We start from the raw sequence: 19057 nt of genomic DNA on the forward strand, positions 1-19057 counted from the left end.
CTGGCTCTCTTTTTGCTGTTAACATATTTATAAAAACTTTTCTTATTATCCCTTACAGCAGTGGCCAGGTTAAATTCCAGCTGGGCTTTTGCCTTTCTAATTTCCTCTCTGCATAACCTGACAAGATCCTTGTACTCTTCTTGGGTTGCCTGCCCCTTCTTCCAGAGCTGGTAAGCTCTCCTTTTTTTCCTTAGTTGTAGTAGTAGACCTCTGTCCAGCCAGGCCGGTCGTCTTCCCCGCCGATTTGCCTTACAGCACATGGGGACAGCCTGCTCCTGTGCCTTTAAGACTTCTTCCTTGAAAAATACCCAGCCTTCTTGGACCCCTTTGCCCTTCAGGACTGTCTCCCAAGGGACACTCCCAATCAGCGTTCTGAGCAGGTCAAAGTCTGCCCTCTGGAAATCCATGGTGGCGGTGTTGCTGACCCCCTTCCTTACCTCACCAAAGATCGAAAACTCTACCATTTCATGATCACTAAGGTCTAGACGACCTCCGACCACCACCTCTCCCACCAGTCCTTCTCTGTTAGTGAATAGGAGGTCAAGCAGAGCACCTCCCCTGGTAGGCTCACTCACCAGCTGTGTCAGGAAGTTATCTTCCACACACTGCAGGAACCTTCTGGACTGTTTCCTTTCTGCTGTATTGTATTTCCAGCAGATGTCTGGGAAGTTGAAGTCCCCCGCAAGAACAAGAGCTCATGACTGAGAGACTCCTGCCAGCCACTTGTAGAATACTTCGTCAACATCCTCACCCTGGGTCGGGTGGTCTGTAACAGACTCCCAACAGGATATCTTTTCTGTTGGCCTCAACAACTCTTTTTGCTAGAGTCATCTTTCATTTCAGAGATTCTCTGCAGAACCTTGGCTGGAAAATGCCCCACCAGGCACTTGTGTGACTGCTCTGTTGGCTGCAGTTTGCCCTGTAAGTTGTGCTGGAGCAGCCTCTTGGGCTTAGCTACTGGCAGCCTGACACACGCTCTCACCGAACTTCAGAGTGGGCACTGAGACTGAACAGAAAAGCTGAACATCACGTGAAATTGTGCAAGGCTAATGGAACATCAGTCTGCTACGGTTTTGATCATCTGTATTCGGTGGAGGGATCTATACTGGCTTCTTGTCTACTCCCAGCGCCAAGATAGACCCACGAGTGGAGGATCTTTGCTTAGGGACATGGTTTAGTGGTGGGATGGCAGTGCTGGGTTAACGGTTGGACTTGATGATCTTAAAAGGTCTTTTCCAACCTAAATGATTCTATGATCTAATAATAGCTCTTAGGAGTTCCCATCTGGAGCATTCAGGATATGAAGATGTGGATTTCTGTTTTTCTGAAACACCTGGTGGCAAGCACGTAGATCTTCTACTGGAGGCACTGACTCCTACTACAAAGACCACACAGCTCCTTCGGGCTGGGTGGATAACAATGTGGAAATAACCGTTTTGAAAACTTGGAGCAGGGCATTTTAACCTGGTGATGAAAAACTGCTTGCTGGAAGCATTACCCCGTATTCAATCTTTCAGAGGAACATATTCACATCTCCTGAGACCTGGGACAGCCAAAGTGAACAGCTGTACTGGAATTGAGTCACTACCACCTCTTCCCCTCCCTTTTTAAAAGATAAAGTGGGATCTCTTTTCCATAGGAAAAGTGATGTTACTAATGATCTAACATGCTCTTGTTAAAACGCCCTGGGACAGAAAGGAGTCAACGAGTGACTAAAATAGCATACACAAGCCTGTCTCTGTGGCGGCTGGAAGGCACTAACTTGTTATAAAACCACTTCGGTTGTTGAAACAAAAAGGTGGAACACCCCGAATGTTCCAGATCAAACAATCAGATGCTCTGCCACGTTGATGAAAGAAACAGGTGAACACACAAGGAAGTTGTTTTTCTTTTTTTTTTTTTTTTATCTTTAAGTCCTGTGCTGCTTTGCTGAAGGACATAAGGGTCTGTTTGGATGGAAAGCCTGTGCTTGGGAACTGGTGTTTGCTCTTTTGGGGACCTGAAAAGAGCGTGCACAACCTTGTCTATACAGATTGCAAAGCATTGAATAGCTGCTCTTACTTCTGAAAACCCATAAAGAAGTTGTCTTTGTAAAGATGTCAGTCTCTGGAAAAGTTGTTGCTACAAATGGTCTCTACTGCACCATTTCTAAATCCCTCCCTAGATGTCTGTGTCAGTTCTTACCACCTTAGTATTTGCAAATATTAATTAGTAGTACTCTATTTAGCTGGTACGGCTTCGTAATCTGGGACTCTCATTTTGGGAAGGTAGCTCTTCCTGCAGCAGAGATAGAACTTGGCCTTCTTTTTGCTCTAAGGGTCAATTTTTGCTGTTATTTGAGGCAGCTTTCCATCCAGAGAAGGCTGTCCTGAGGCAACGTTCTAAGTCTGATGGCATTTAGTAACGGTTTTGGTATTTGGTAAAGCTGTCCTGCCAACTGGATCTTTGAAGGCTTTGTAATCATTGGATGCAGGTAACAAGTCAGGAGCTGCCTTGTAGTGAGAAACAGAGAATGAAACAGTGGACGCTGCTCCAACAGCTGGTGACACAGCAACAACAGGCTTTCTTTGAAGGCTGAAGTTGAAGGTCTGGTTGACCCCTCGAGGACCCTTGGCATTTAAGAAACATTAATGAGAAAATAGAGATGCTGAAAAATGCAGGAGGTTCCCATCTCTGTAAGCTACCCTAGGGTGAACCAGACCTGACCTCTCTACCTAGCATTGAATGTCCTGCTAAGGAGAACCTCACAGAAGAACCTTTCAGTCCTCTCTTGGTTCTAACTGAGCACAGGAATATTTTCTACAGAACTAGTCCTGCAGGATGCTGGCAACTTCTAGAAAATGATCTGTCTGTACCAGCAGAGTGGAGAATGGTTGAATCAATACCAAAGGCTGGACATCCATGGAGGCTTATATGGGGTGGTTCTGAGCCCGATTTGACAGCGGAGTGCTGGATTGCTGTCTGCTTCCAGCTGAAGGACCCAAAGCTGATTTGACCCTGTCAAGATACATTTTGATGTCATTGTTACTGTTAATTTCTGCTCTAGCATCATGCTTACTGAGGGGTCCAAGAACTGCAGACCACATACCATAAAATATCCAAGGTAATTCCAACTCTGCATCATTGGACAGCCTGGCATTCCCAGGTTTGAGCTACACTTAACTTCAGATGAATTTATGTAGAAGAAAATCAGGATCTGTTTTGCAAATGTTCTGTTCCTTGTCACCCTCTACTCAAGGTCTAGCCATGTTAGGAGACTTGCTGACAGCGTAGGGCAAGAAGTAGGAACAGCAAAAGGGTTCTGGTCTTTCTCAGTGTTCCTGCCCAGGCAAATTAGAACCAGAGGCCAGATACCTGTATCACTTGTGACATCTTGAGGCAAGATGTTTTGCTTGCTCAGCCTTAGAAGATTCATGTGATGCTCATCAAGCCAAGTAAAATGTAGTTTATGCAGATAGTCTTTAATGACACCACTATATTACACAGCAAAGGAATTCTAGGGAGGCTGCGCTCATTCGCGGGGTATGCACCGGTACGGAATTCCTCCTAGGCTGAAGCAGTTTCTCCGGCAGAAAAGTAACAGAAACGCTACAATTTCTAAAACTAGCCCCAATCTTAACAGCTATTTAAGTGTTAATCTAAGTAAAAATTAATGAATAATAAAAGACTACCGGGTATATCATTGGCTAATGAAAAGCTCTACCACCAGGCTAGCGCAAGAGGACAGCAGGAGTAATGCTGCTCCTACGCAGACACAGAGTTAGTGCTTTCACAACGTTCTCCCATACAAGAATATCAGGCACCAAAGGCTGTGCGCGGTGCCTGTGTACAAATGCATGCATGCACGCACACATGAAGAAGAATTCCAAGTATTCTTAAAGTTATTGGAATCCAGGAGGTTTTTTGGTTTTGTCTGTGTAGTACCAAGAGAAGGATGAAAGACATTGGCAAAGGAAAAGCAGCTCAATATAAATGGTTTTAATATAGAGGGTGACAGAGACATTCCTACCCCAAGGACATGCTTTATGGGGAATCAGAGTAGTTTCACCAGGCCCGGACGTCTCAAAGGAAGAGCCTGTTGGCAGTCTGAGAAACTCAAACACTATAAATCACCATGACCAGATGCTATTTTTACAAGAGCTCTGAAATAAATGTGAAAAAAATAGAGATACAGTTAAGAATTTGTCAATTACTATTAAAAATATCCACTGCTCTGGACAACTGCTCATAGCTAAAGAGAAAAAGGTGCAGTTTTAGGCGTAACTGACTGAAGATGCTTTCACAGAGTAAGGTAGTGCATTTCTCAGGCTACTTGCTTTACACCTGAACAAGCATAAAATAATGGGATCACAATGTCACAGATCTGCAAGTAACCTGTATGTTCTACACTACTAGAATTGCTTGAACAAAATAAAAATTACAGATAATCCCAGAGCCTTGAGGAAGTCCTAAAGTTTAATCCTGATTTGGAAACGGAGTAAGTAACCACTCCTCAGAGGAGGAAAAATGTTGTAATTTTTCTGATCGGGGTAAGTTACTTGAATCTTCTTCCACCCAGAACAGGCCCTTATCAATTCCACTAACCTGTGAAGGAGACTGCAAACCTTCTTGTAAAAAAAACCAAAACAAAAGGCAAAAAGTTTAGTCAAACACGAAAAAAAAGAAATTAATGGACGGTAAAGTGAAGGAGGGTTTGAGATGAATCCCCTTGCTGGTTGTTGAACAGCCATTAAATTCTTTAATGCTGCTAGTTGCTCCCTGCTTTCCTTCTTCAGCAGCTTTTGAGAAAGTAGGAGCATAAAGCAGTTTAAAGCCACCTTTACTGGTGCTCTCTTTAGCAATAAAAACCAGAACTTTGGCATAATCGAGGTATCTGATGCAATTCACAAATATTCAGTTATCTCAGTGTTCATCTACTGGAAACAGAAGGCATTCCTTTAGTGAGCTTTAATGGGTACTTATATTTATTGTATGCTCATTTTACTGTTACTTCAGGAAAAGAATATGGAACTTGCAAGGAACTGCACAGTTAGTCCAATAAAAGCAAATTCCACTACCCTTTGAAATCCTACCTGCAGCTTGCTTTCATCTGCTAACGGCAATAGTTATCATTGCCAACAACCTCGGAACAAAACCGCTTGGTGACTTCTATCCTTTTTTGCACATATCCTTGATTTAACAAGAAAGATGGGGAACATCTGTGGGCAACCTCCACTGGGCGCTTCTTCAGAAGCAGGAGATGTGAACTTGAATCCCCTTGGGCTTCTGAAGAACCCGAAACCCAGGCATTCTGTTTCTTGGGAGAGTCCCCTCACCTTGCGATTGCTTCAGTCAGTTTCTTACTCTTCTGATCAATTTTAGTAGGTCATGACAATTTTTAAGCAGCTCTTTGGTCTGTCCCTGTCCTTCCCATTCCCCCTCTTCAATCACAGCACGTATCCTTACCCTCTGTTCTTTTTGCCAACTGCTATAAGATATCTGATTACAATCGATCTTTTAATGTGTACTGAAGGGGAAGGGGAGAAAGAAAGAGAGGTCTCAGCAACATGCTAGTCTTCTGTGTTGAAGCAGAAGATTAATTCTCACATCAGTTTCTCTACTACTGTTACAGCTACGGATTTTTAGCCACAAATCAAATTCTTCAAAAGAAGACGAGCTTTTCTAGCCCAGGCCATACCTGATGCAGAAAGAGATCACCTCTGTATCATTTATCTCAGAAGCAGAAGATCCTGTGCCTCCGGGACAGAGCTCTTCCTGAAAGTTTCCTTGGGCCACCTATTTCCACCACAAATAGTGCTTTTTAAGCGTGGATACGTCATCAGATTCTAGAAAATAAGTGCTTGCATACATTCATACAGTATCTACAGCACTCCATCACCACATGGGTACATAGTGACCATTACAAGGCAGATTTTAGGTTCCCTTCACAAACACTTAAAAAAAAAGTCAAAATACCCAATAAGTATCCTTCAATTTCCCAGTATTTTAGACACCTATTTCTTCTGAAGAACACGGTTTTTGGTGTCTTAACGCATGGGTAAACACAAACTGAAAACAAGCAGCTAGTTGCACTGGTGGCAACTCAAGCCACATACAAAAGAAGAGATTCAAGCAAAGCAAACATGAATAAAAAAAAAAAAACCAAGCCTCGTGGTAGAGCTGTACCGTGTGAAATAGCAGAAGCTCTCACAGACATGCCTGCAAGATCAACCCAGTCATTAAATGAGGCTGGCGCCTATGTTTGGCTTGTTTGCTGCTAGCTTACAAACTTTTATGCATTACTGACAGAAGTTTGTCTAAATACTTTGCATTAGCCAGGCTGTAAATGTGATATTAAAGTACGCTAGTTTTAACTTTTGATCACAAGGACAAACTACTCTTCTACGTTTTCACTGCAGGTCTTTAAAAGTAAGGTCCTACAAAGACATTGAAAAACTGAGTGCAGATACTCTGTTTAACCAAGCTTTGGCATTTATCTCATAGACAAGAGGGATAGAATTTGATTCAAAGGTAATTTTCACAAATGCATTCAATTTTTCCCCCCATTTTCTCTATTTATAATGTGGGAATTAAAAAAAATAACTTGCTGAGTGCAATGAATTGCTGAATTAAAGCACAATTAATTTCTGGAACCTCCGCAACAATACAACCAATAGGGGGCTGTCTGGCTACATGACATGATCAAATCTGCAGTGAAATCCTGTTTTTGACCGTACAAACTATATACAACCCAAAGTGTACAATGCACACTTCCCAAAACTGGTTGCTGCACAGGTCATTTAACTGATTTCATACATGAAAAACAGCAGAGCACTTTTTCATCTTCGTCTGATACCCCTGGAAATGTCTTATTTTAAAATGTGTCTGAAGTTTCATTATACATGGATGGTTTACATATTTATTTATACATAGTTTATGTATTTATTGATATGTCCCAAAATAACAGATATTGCTTACTGGAAAAGAGGGAAACTTTCACATTGTCTTGGTGACAGGAAAGGTGTGTCACAGCTGCTTCCATACACTAAGAATCTGAATGCATAGGAGCATTTTTGTGTTAGTTCCAGATGTTCCAATCTTCTGTGGAAGGAAAGAGGTAGCCCCTTTGATACCAATTTAAAGAGCAGCTAGGCACTGTCTGCCTGTAGGAGTATCAGGAAAGGAAGAATAAGGCCCTGACTATTCCTTGCATTGGTTTAAACAATGGAAGTTCACTGTAGTACTGGACTGCCATGCTCGAGAGCAGAGGGAACTTTTCATTGGTGCCAGTACTGTTGCTCACACAGCAAGCACATTCAGCTGGTTGAGCTTACCAAAAACTACCCCAAAGCCATTCAGTGAAACCACCATGGAAATATCGGAGCCAGGCTAATATTGAAGGAAACAGGAAGACTGTCAGTCCCAAACTTTTCTGGCTTGAGAATCACAGGACTGTAGAATCATAGTCATATATTATTGTTGACTACTCTAGCTGGTCCAATAATATAATCCTTGAAGCCTTTCCTTTGCCTTTATTTCAATAAAATATTAAAAATGTATACATTTGAGACTTTACATTCTGTAATTCATGCCTTATATAGTACAAATTTTGTAATACTTAAGGTTTTTTTGGAGTATTTTATGAGAGATTCCAAAATGTTTTACTTTCAAAACCACTTGAAGTGCAAAAGCTGCTGACAGAAGGTTCCTTTATAGGTAATAAAGCCACATGCTTGCCCTGCAAAGACCATAGGGAAATGTGAAACTCTCTATCCATGGCTGTCTCCTATGGCTATAAACAGCAGAAAACATTATGGATATATTACTCCCATCTCTCAACAGAAGCTCAGTAAGTCAGGCTCTAGCTACTCAGCACTGATACTTAAGATTGAAGACTCAAACTGGACAAATGCTGCTATAATTTGTTAATTTCACAACATTTGAACATAGGGTTCAAATTTTACATTAAGAGACAGAAGCAATAGGAGATACATTTAGTCTGATTTATTAAACACAAAGCTACTGTGAGTGAATCAGATTTGGAAAAAATATCAAGTTGTTGCACCTGAAAGCCATTAAGTAACTTTCAACAGAAACAAACTGTTTAATTTTGAGTGAAAAAAGTAATACCCCAGTGATATTAGCCCCCCTCACAGAAAGATGAGCAATGTTATTCATGCCATTGCATTTTCTCCATCATTTTTTAAAATTTCTATTTATATTTAAACATTTTCTTCTGATACACACTTAGAACTGCCACCTTAGAAAGGAGATTGACATATATCTCAGACATAAGTTTCCCTTCAAATACATTTTAAACTTGTTCTTGTTTGTTTTAAATGAAGAATTGCTGCTCTGCTTCAAGTTAAACTGTGGTAAAATAGTAGCTCACCACTTTGGATATATTTCTATCAATTGGTTCTTGTGACTTCTATGACAGGAGGTGGTGATGAGGAACATAAAGGAAGTCTAAACATTTCAAATGTCAGTCATTACTGCTACTATTGCTACCTGATTAGGAGAGATTTCCCTCAATACTTAACAAGACACCATCACTAAGGGAAAAGCTGAAACATTTTCAGATCTCTCTGAATATCAAGTACAGAACCATTCTCCCTCGGTAAAGCGTGCCATATGCAGTTCCAAGAAAACGGCTTTTGAAATTTGAAGAACAATGGCCTGTGGAAGTCCTAAATACATAGGTGTAAGTCACTTTACAGTTTTAAAGATGCACTGTTTATCACTGTACATAAGAAATTAAGTGTTACAACTTAACTAGTTCATTCTTTCTGCAACATAGACCTTTACAGGTAAATTTATTGTAAAATATGCTGAAGTTCAGACATGAACATTATCTTTAGTGCATAAAAGATTCTGCAGAATATTGAAGGCATTAGTCATGAAACCACATTCCAAAAATGGGACAAACAAGTGTTTAATAATAACAGCTATACATGCAAAATGTATCAGTGACAAGATAGGACACAAAATCAGAGTATTTTGGAGTTCACAGGACTGGACGAATAGACCATGAATCAACAACATGGAAACTCAGTTTCTCAGCCTGAGCTGGTAACAAGGAAAGTTGATTGCAGATCTGGTCTTTTAAAGACGCACAATACTCACCTCTTCCTCTGAGATCAGAATTAATAAATGCCATAGAAAATTCCATGAGGAAATGCATTACTGTAGTACAGCTACTCAATAAAAGTGATTTTTTTAAAATAAAAAACCCAACAACTCTGAGGTAAGTGTGTATTACCCCTTTTTAAAGTGTGACATGGAGGTGTAGAAACTATAGTAGTATGCAACAGTTTGAGGTACCCTGTTTAAGAAGGTAGGAGACTGTCAACAGACCTCATATTACGTAGTATTTTAATTGAAATGACAACTCCTAAGAAGCTCAGCTGCAAGTGTGAACAGCCGGTGTTTCCATCAGACATGAGGGTCTTAACTCAGACACCTCTGCAGTGAGGAATACAAGTACTACAAAAACAATAGCCTGCTAACTTGTTCAGCATCATATGAGAATAAAGGCAGAAAAAAACCCCAAGCCATCACGTCCAATTCTTAGGAATTCTCATTTGACGTAACCATGAACACATGGTTTCCTCTACTTGCAGTCTTTTGTTCCATTGCCTACAGAATTTTCTACCAATTTCTGCCGCACCTATAGCAGCATCAGGCTTCTTGCTTGCACAGCCCTCAAACATCTTCCCTGGCTCAGCACCACACCAGGCCAATCCTATCATTAGATTAAATATCCTGTGTGATCAGGAAAATTGCTTCATAGCAGACTAACACAAGGGGGCAAATGAAGATTGCAGAATCTTAAAGCAGGAGTTATCTAACTTCTTAGTGTTTCATTTTGTGATCTTCATGTTCTTTTTACAGTTAAGTTATTAGGTTGTGCCTTGGGTTTTTTCCCCCCAAAAAGCATTTCCCCCTTTAAGTTCCAATTCCCATATTAGTTGAAACATTTTGTTTACTTCCACAAAGGTGATGACAGAACTGAAGCATCTTTCACATGAAGAAAGGATGAGAGAGCTGGGACTCCAGCCTGGAGAAGAAAAGGCTTGTGTGTGTGCGATCTCATCAAAGTTTACAAATGCCTGCTAACAGGGGTAAGGGAGAGTGAAGAAGACACAGCCAGGCTCTTCTCAGTTGTGTCCAGTAACAGGACAGGAGGCAACAGGCACAAAATGAAATGCAGGAAATTCTAACTGAACAGGGCAGGTTGCAGAGCCTCCATCCTTGAAGGTATTAAAAACCTGACTGCACACAGCCCTGAAAAACCTGCTCTGCCTGACCCTGCTTGGACTAGATGATCTCCAGGTCCCTTCCAACCTCAACTACTGTTATTCCGGGATTTCTTTTCAGGACCAAAATTCATGAAGTAGCCACGTAGGTTGCCCTCTTCTGTGTGAATTATGATGGGGGGGATGAAATTTACAGTGATTTCACAGATGAGAGCAAAAGCTGCTAATTAACAGTCTGCATTCCCTCGTGGATCTGAAGTGCAGAGTGCTCTAGTGAATGTTAGGAACGATCTGAGGTGTGCAAGCCCCCTTCCCCATGACTGACTCATTCTCTTTGCCTCAGGCCAGAACCCTTCTGTCAGGCTGCTGCTTCTTCCAGTTTCAAGAAACAAACAAAACCCCCAAATCTTTGCCCAACCTGTCCCAATCCTTGCAGTTTTCCTGTTCATCAGATCTATCCTGCCCCAATTAGTACTCAGCTCCAACCTTTCTACATTAGATTTTTAGACATGCTCCTCTCACTAGTTGTCTTCACTCCTATACTGCTACTAGTCTCAGTTTATTTTCAAGCAGGCCTATCTTTTCTTTCTCTTTTGCATGAATTAAGCATCTTTTTACCACACAGTTCCTAAGCCTGCCAGAAAACAAGCACCTGAACTGAAACCAGCGAGCCTTCCCTTCTTACATCAGGAACAATCCTTAGGAGCTCAGAGCTGCAATGCAGAAGGAGTTCCATTCAATCATGGGCTATGGTGCTGCCCATGCAGGTAAACCTCTGGAAAATACAATTGCTAATATTATTTAAGGCAACTGTGAACCATGCAAGAAATATGACATTCTTTTCAAAGGTTAAGGAACTGAATAATTTGAACAGGCCTTCATAAGCACTTGAAGTAATTTTCTTAATCCAGACAGGAACTTTGGTTCCTCAGGGGAGCTCTGGTTCTGCAAACGCTCAAATTGTATTTTCATCACGTCACTAAACTGTGATAAGCTGCTAGGCCCACCAAATAAGGCAGTCCCACCTTTCTCTTTCTGCTTCTTCCCACTCCCCTGCCTTGTGCCAGTTATAAGGGTTTGCATGGCAAACCAGACAGAAGCTGTTTTAAATATGCACACCAAGGCCTGTACTGGCACAATGAAGCAGTCAGGGAAAAATGGTTTGGCCATTGGACTTTGAAAAAGCCATGCAAATAGGTTTACTTGTTGCGTGCTCTCAAATCTTTCTGATCAGCTCTTTAGATTCACATCTACTCACAGAAGTCCTGGAGCCTAGATACATTAAAATACTGGATCTACCAGAGTAACACGACCAATGGCCTTCTGCAAGCACCACAGTCTGCAGAGTGCTAACAAAAAATCAGTGACCTTTAAAGGGAGGGCAACAGTGGAAGAATAGCCTGAAGAAGAGAAGACTGAAGGGGAATCTCATTAACACTTACAAATATCTTAAGGGTGGATGTCACAAGGATGGAGCCAGACTCTTCTCAGTGGTGCCCAGCAACAGGACAAGAGGCAATGGGCACAAACTGAAGCATAAGAGGTTTCAGTTGAATATGAGGAAGAACTTCTTTACTTTGAGGGTGACAGAGCACTGGAACAGGCTGCCCAGGGAGGTTGTGGAGTCTCCTTCTCTGGAGATATTCAAAGCCCGCCTGGACGATGTCCTGTGCAACCTGCTCTAGATGAACCTGCTTTAGCAGGGGGGTTGGACTGGATGATCTCCTGAGGTTCCTTGCCATTCTGTGAATAATGCCTTTTTCTGTGAATAATGCCTTTTTCTTTTATAAGAGTCTGGTCTTTCCAAGCATTTCTAAGTTTTCAAATGGCTGAAATGTATGTGCAGGTCTTTAGTATGAAGCAGTTACAGATCAGCAACTATAGCACAGTGCTACTTAAACAAGCCTCAGTAAGAAAGCTATCCAACTTTCAGACAGATAGCGTATTTTTTCTGAGTAGTCAACCTCATTTTGGCCACATATCTTAAGAGACTTGTCGCAGGTAAATATACACACAGAACTGTTTACTTTATAAAAAGTTGTAGGCTATCTAATACTACATAGCTCTAATATTAAGAACTGCTCAGGTCTGAACTAAATTGGAAATTTTAGCGATCAGTAATTCCACCAGTTCAAATCCATAGCAGGGGCAGACAAGAAAAGTGTGGGTTTTTACCAGCACATACTGAAATTCTATATGGTCAAATAATGCAGGTTTATGAATTATAACAACTTGGATTCATATTCATCTACGTCATGTTTGTACCTGTGCAACTGCGCCAGTAGCAGGCCTGTGAAGCCTGAAGTTAAAACAAATCCCCAGTGCAGATAAGCTTTTTTCCTCCTTTTAAAACATCTATACGATGTATAAACTTAAATCTGTGAGCACTTATTTGAAGAAGGCATGTGTATTTTAATGGTAAAATAGAAGAGGGCTAATAAAATGAGATTAGCAAGTGATACTGAGTCATTATAGTGAAGAAAATAAAATCTTAAAAGGAAACACACTTTCAGATCTTGACTGTATCTAAAATTAGTGACATTTACATAACCATTAGTCTACATTTGACTCACCACACAGTTCTTGCATGCAGCTTTTTAAAGGAAAGGAGCCCAAGTAATTTCCATTCTCACTGCAGCGATTTCAATCATCTCAATGAAAGATTCCCCTGCAAGAGAAACATCTTAGTGGAAGATGAGAAAAACATTAGTAAATTCACAGTAAGATACACAGTTTAAACTTCTAACCATAAAATTGTTATGTGCCTATAAACACAGTGATTTAAGAAATGAAGCATTTAATAAGTTTTGTTAAAAATTTTGGAAGACACTTTTGCTTTATGTGCTCACTAAAAACATGACAAAACATTTCCCAGTTCCATTCATTAAGAAAATGCTGTAAAAATGAATGCCGTTTTAAGAAAGAAATACTGACGTTTAAAATAACACCATGGTTATAATTTTTTATACATATAAACAACCACACTTACCAAAGCATTGTTAGACAGGTGTAGCTCGAGATGGCTCCTTTAATAAATTCAGTTTTCATGTAAGCCAAGGTATTCAAAGTTATATATGTCTATTCTATATTTATCATCAGATACTACGAAGTCCTAAATATTGTTTCTGAACAGATGAAAATACAAATAAAAGCCAAGAAAGTGTTCATAAACAATCCATATATAAATTATAACAACAAAAAGGCAACAGGAAATACACAAAACATTTTTTCATGACTCATGGAGAAGCGGCTAGCCTTACTTCAGCAGCACAGTTAATACTGGAGATAGTTACAGTCTTAACACCAATATTTACGTGCTGCTAAAGTATGACAGACATCAGCATCACAAGATTGACCAATTCATATGAGAGATTTCTCTTCAGGATGACGAAATCCTTGTATTTTTGAGGCAGCACAATATGGCCTGCACCTTTTCAAAACCCACAAACCATTATGTGCTGCTACGTTATGCCAAGGTGTCTACCACACTTCAAGGAAACCGAAACATACGCTGAAAGCTGAATGCAGAATCTTCTTATTGAAGGTTAGTTTTCATGCACTGACATCAGCTGTATTAATAAACTACAAGATGTTTATAAAACATTTGTCTATTGCCAGGCTGACTGTTTATTTACCATGAAGCTCTAGACTTTATTGTCAACTGTGCATAATACCTTAATGCGATATGAATCAGGAACTGGACAATTGTGTCACTGATTAGAGGAACTAAAGATTATGCACATGTTCACTTCAAAACAAACCAAAAAAGTCGGGGTTACTTTCTAACTAACTTTTGGTCATCAGGAAACCTCTGATGTGAAAAAAACCCCAACTTTCACATGTAAGAGAATAAAACCTAATTTCAGAATAAGCTTCTGTCAAGTACTGTATCAATCCTCAAGCCGTTTGTTACCTCTGCAGGTTACCCTTGCCACAGTTTTTGGGCAGACAGATTTACAAGTGCTTCTTAATCCATTCCAGGGGAAAAAAAGCATTTTAAAAAACCCCCCACAATAGACTGTTAGCAAGAACAGTAACTTTCTTTAATTTTTTTATACCAAATTCTTAAGACAAAAGCTACTTACACAGCACAGACCCAAGCACTCCGTTCCATTGTAATGAGCCTTCTAGTCAGTCCATGATAAAACAACTTCTGCAAATTAAAAGGGCTATCTGTAAGTACAAAATAGTTTGGCAGGCCACAAAGGGGGGAAGTCTGGTGAGTTTTCCTTTTCTCCCTTTTTTCTGCTCCTACAATAATACAGCAGGATGATCTCTGCTAGAAGGGTCTGTTGCTACAAATGTGCCAATTAAAGTGAGATTTGCCAGTGTAAGTCTATAGGTAGCTGTAGCAACAGTGAAGTTTTTATATAGCTAGCTAGGTACAAATGCCACTTTAGGAACTGTATAAAACAGCCATTTCCAGTATATTTTATACACACATAACTATATTTACACTTTGCCCCCCCTCTTACTACCTATGTTTGTTTGGGTTTTTAAACCCAGCAGCTAAAATAGGCAAGCTAGATTTTATGGGTACAGCTTACCCAGTACTGTGGCAAAGTAAAACCTGAATGCAAAGTCAAAATAAACCTGACTGTAAAGGTATGCTGTGACAGTTGGTCTCCCCCCTGAAAAAACTGTGCTAGGCATGATCCAAGAGAGGAAGGGGTGTGTATATAATGTGTAAGGCAAAGATAACAAAAAAAAAAAAAAAAAAAAAAAAAAAAGATAGATAAAGCAAAAATGCTAGCCAGCAGGTAAGAGATTTACTTAAACTTTTCTGGGAAGAGACTATAAAAGATATTCTCCAACAAGAGAGAATACTGCTTCTTACTTGTAGATTTACCTTAAAAGATTGAAAGGAAATTATTTAAGTAAGACAGCTACAACATTTAATACCTTTGGAAGTACATTTCTCATTTGTACGTTCAGGCCAAAGTCTTAATTTGTAAACTATGTGCGTTTAACTAGATACTGTTGTTTCAATTGCCTAGTTGTTCTTAGCTTCCAGCTTAAGCATGGAGGTTTTTTTCTGTTGCATAAATAAATCCCTCTAAAATTAAACTACACACACCATGAAATGAAGACTTGGCAGAACTATTATGCTATTTTCTACAGTAAGTACGCTAGTAAGAGAACTTGCAGGTAATGCCACCCACCCAAAACATGAACACAAAACCTTACATACATTACAGAATTGCGAGACAATTTTTTTGTTTGTATGGTGGTTTGTTTGTTTGGTTTTTTTTTTCCTTTAAAACTTTAGTACCAGAAACGCCCCAAACCAACCAACCAAGCAAAAAAAAAAACCCCAACCAAAAAAACCCCAAACACAACAGGACTGTATATTTTCTATGTTGTTTTTAAAAATATATTTTCTCTGTAAGGAGAATAAGCAAATTTTCACACAAAACTGAAGACACCGCATGTGGCATGTGAGAGAAGGGGTTGAAGAACAGGAAAGGATGAAAGGAGGAAGACTGAGATAAAAAGTGATAGAAGATAGCTAAACCAGAAATCTACTGAAACCCAGGAGTGTCTGCACAAAGCTTTGTACCTCTATGTTTTGGTCATAAAGATAATACAGTCATGCTATCAAGAGTGCTTCTCCTACCTCTATCCTTGTGCCTCCATCTTAGGGAGTCGGGAAGGGGGGGTAGAGACAGACGGAGACCTCAATAAAAGCGGGGAATCATGTATGCAGGCGGCTCCATTAGATCCCCCCAAGCCCCTGTAAGTGAGAGCTCTGCTGAGTAAGATGGAAGAAGGAAGGAATCTGAAGATGCAGAACTGAAATTCCATAGTAGCAGGCTCTCTACACGTACACAGAAGCCAGGAATGCTGTTAGAAAAAGTGATTAAACTGTTAAAGCAAAAAAAAAAAAAAAAAGTAAGGTATGTGTTCATATGATTGGGGTGTTCCCAGTCAAGGAAGGAGCCGTTCCTTGATTTCAATATTCCTTAGTTGATTTATCAAAGACCAAGCCTAATATAAAGTATCATGTTCAATTTTCATTGGTTTATGGTTAAGAGTTTATGACAACACCAAGCCGAATTCAATCTCTTTCTAACCCCACAAAAAACAGTTACGAGTGAATTTCTGGCTACTATAACTACTACTATGCTCCTTAAATTCTATGCAACATATTGTATCCAAAAAGGTACCACTAGCCAGCAATCTGACAGTTCAGTGATTTGGAGTAAAACATACCAAAGCCTTTCTATTAAATACCGTATATCGTCTCAGATGCCCAAGAACATGACATAAGATTAAACATTTACCTTGGGCCTTTTGCTCATATAACAAAAGCACTCTCTTGGTATTTCTTGGCCAAAACACCTTCTCTATTGATGGTGTTATACGCTGTTTGCGCACAACCATATTCCATTGCTTGTGTTACTTACTCATTAATGCAAAGCAACACAGATCCACTATGAAAGCAAGGCTATTGCTTCACTGTCCATTGTGACCCTTTCCCAACCACATTTCTGTTTAAAAATTAGAAATCTGAAGGTGAAAGACACTAAAAGATTCTTAATGTAATGCTTTAGACTGCGGAGCACTATTTGTCCACTAGAATTACTCTCCCCCCATAGCACAGACATCAGAAATTACATCTCCATATCTCAGTGTTCCCAGTTTAGCTTCTTGGTTTAAACTAGAAAAGAGACAGGGTTTGCACTCAGATGGCACAGTATGAAGTGGAGCAGTTTTGACAAGTGTATCTTGTTCTGTGCATTCCATGAGGTGAGTAACTTACTCATACGGCAGACAGGACATTTTGCAGGGATAGCTTTTTTGACAACTGCTGGTGAATTTGCAAAGCTCTCCTCTCAGAGCTCACAGTTCAGTGCCACTAATACACCATCCAATATGAATAAACACTGACAGTTTGACTCCTGCTGCAAATACTTGTTTTTTTCCCACTAAATTCACCTGCGCAAAAGACAGAATTAAAGAGATAATCACACTTCACTATTAAGAAATCTAAACACTTCTGTTCTCAAACATCAATACTGTAAGCTCTAAAAATCTATATAGCTGTGTCTTGATAATGCACTGTTTACTTGCCCCCCCACCCCTACCAGTTTAAACAATAGTAGTTTCACTTTATTTTTGTCATAAACTTACTCAATACTGTAATATTTATATTTCAAACACACTGGAATTTGTAACTCTTACTCATTCTTAAAACTTACATTTAGAAGTAAATGCAAGTTTAATATTCTTTTACTCCTGCCATCTGGTTGCTTTTGTTAAGGAAACCTCTTTCCCCCTAATTCTTAACATCAGCAGCCTTTAAAGTGATATATTTTTAAAAAAAGGAGAAAAGATTCAGCTGAAATATTATTTCAAAGTATTACTTTAAAGGTGTCAGTGTACTTTTGGCTACTACTGCATTATTATTTTGTTCAGGTATAACCCATGACACTCAGTTAATTCACTCAACTTAATTGAGGCTACTTTGTGGTCAGAGAGGAAGAAGAATTAAGAAAGTAAGCTATACACCTTGATTGCTATTCTGAAATAACAGTAAGATTTTGAACTCATGCTTAAGACTGCAGTTCTGAAAAACAATCGATCTCTAACTGAGCAATTCTGTGCTAGGGGGCTTTTTTTGGTTGTTGTTTTGGGGTTGTTTTGGTTTTGTGTTTTTTTTTTTAAATGTCTGTAATCCAGCAATAAAGTAGCCCCACCTCAAAAAGGAGCAGTCACTGAGGATCGAGCTTATACACACTCTCCACATAACCCCAGACTTTCTACCAAGCAGCTGAATATTTTGAAGAATATTACCAATTTGTATTAAAAAGTCAGAATTAATGCTTTGGTTAATTTTCTGAACACAAAGACGAATATTTGGATAGAGATAACTAGCGCTGATCTGGAGTTTTGATTGTAAATTACGGGTAAGGTCGAGCATACAAACTTTGACAAAAAAAGGGACTGTCTGTTAACTATTTCCCAATCATGTCAACAGTTTTCCCAATATAACCATGGCAAAAGACTGGAGGAACTACAAAAGCTGTTTTCGATGTAAAATATTAATAATGAAAGTTAAGCAGATAACTGCTGATTACTGAAATCTCCTGTTACTAAATTTGGAGAATCTATATCATGTGTCCAGCCATCTCCCCAAGGATCATGAACAAACATATTTAGACTAGCTGGAGAACTACTGCATAAGATAAACATAAAATAACAAAGCCAGCTAAAAATAAAAACCAGGAAGTAAAACCATTAAGAAATTCAGAAGTATAAAAATACCTGGAAATTTGGAAGTGCAGTTACGGTCTATCAGCATCAAATTCAGTTTTACATCCTTTTTACTTCATCTCAGCACTCCACTGCCTATACCAGCCTGACTCACATACTCATTTGTGTGAGGTGCATTCCCTCCGCCCCCCCTTGCAGTCATAAAAACAAGCCAAAGTGAAGTCAGTTATTTGGTACTGCAATATTGATGCTTCTATTGAAGAGGTGAATAGCAACCAAAATGCACTGGATTTACATGGAAGGCAAGAAACTAAAGGTAGTTCCAATTTGAACAAGTACAGGATGTCGAACAGTTTTTATAGCTTGCTAGCTAAAAAAGCAGAACTAAGGGAAGCTGATACAGCACACAAATACTATCAATGTATATTTTAGTACCTTATCAGTATATTTCAGTATCAACTCTAGCTTAAAAATAAAATTGAATAAGACTAACTCCTCCCACCTCTTTTCCCAGCTTCTAAAGGGTGTTTTGTCAGATGTTGATGCATTAACTAGACTGCTATATGAAATATTTTACAGGGAACTTGTAAAGTGTAACAAGC

The 19057-nt window shown here is 39.5% G+C and overlaps 1 long non-coding RNA gene across 1 annotated transcript; it reads right to left on the minus strand.

The window, feature by feature from the left end:
- Positions 1–9905: 9905 nt before the first annotated feature.
- LOC118452895 lies at positions 9906–13479 on the minus strand. Its single transcript, XR_004842772.1, has 2 exons — positions 12812–13479; positions 9906–11013 (listed from the first exon to the last, which is right to left on the minus strand). It is a non-coding gene; the product is annotated as an uncharacterized LOC118452895 (long non-coding RNA).
- Positions 13480–19057: the final 5578 nt, after the last annotated feature.

Source organism: Egretta garzetta, unplaced genomic scaffold (assembly GCF_000687185.1).
Source record: "Egretta garzetta isolate BGI_Z169 unplaced genomic scaffold, ASM68718v1 scaffold268, whole genome shotgun sequence".
NCBI lineage: Eukaryota > Metazoa > Chordata > Aves > Pelecaniformes > Ardeidae > Egretta > Egretta garzetta.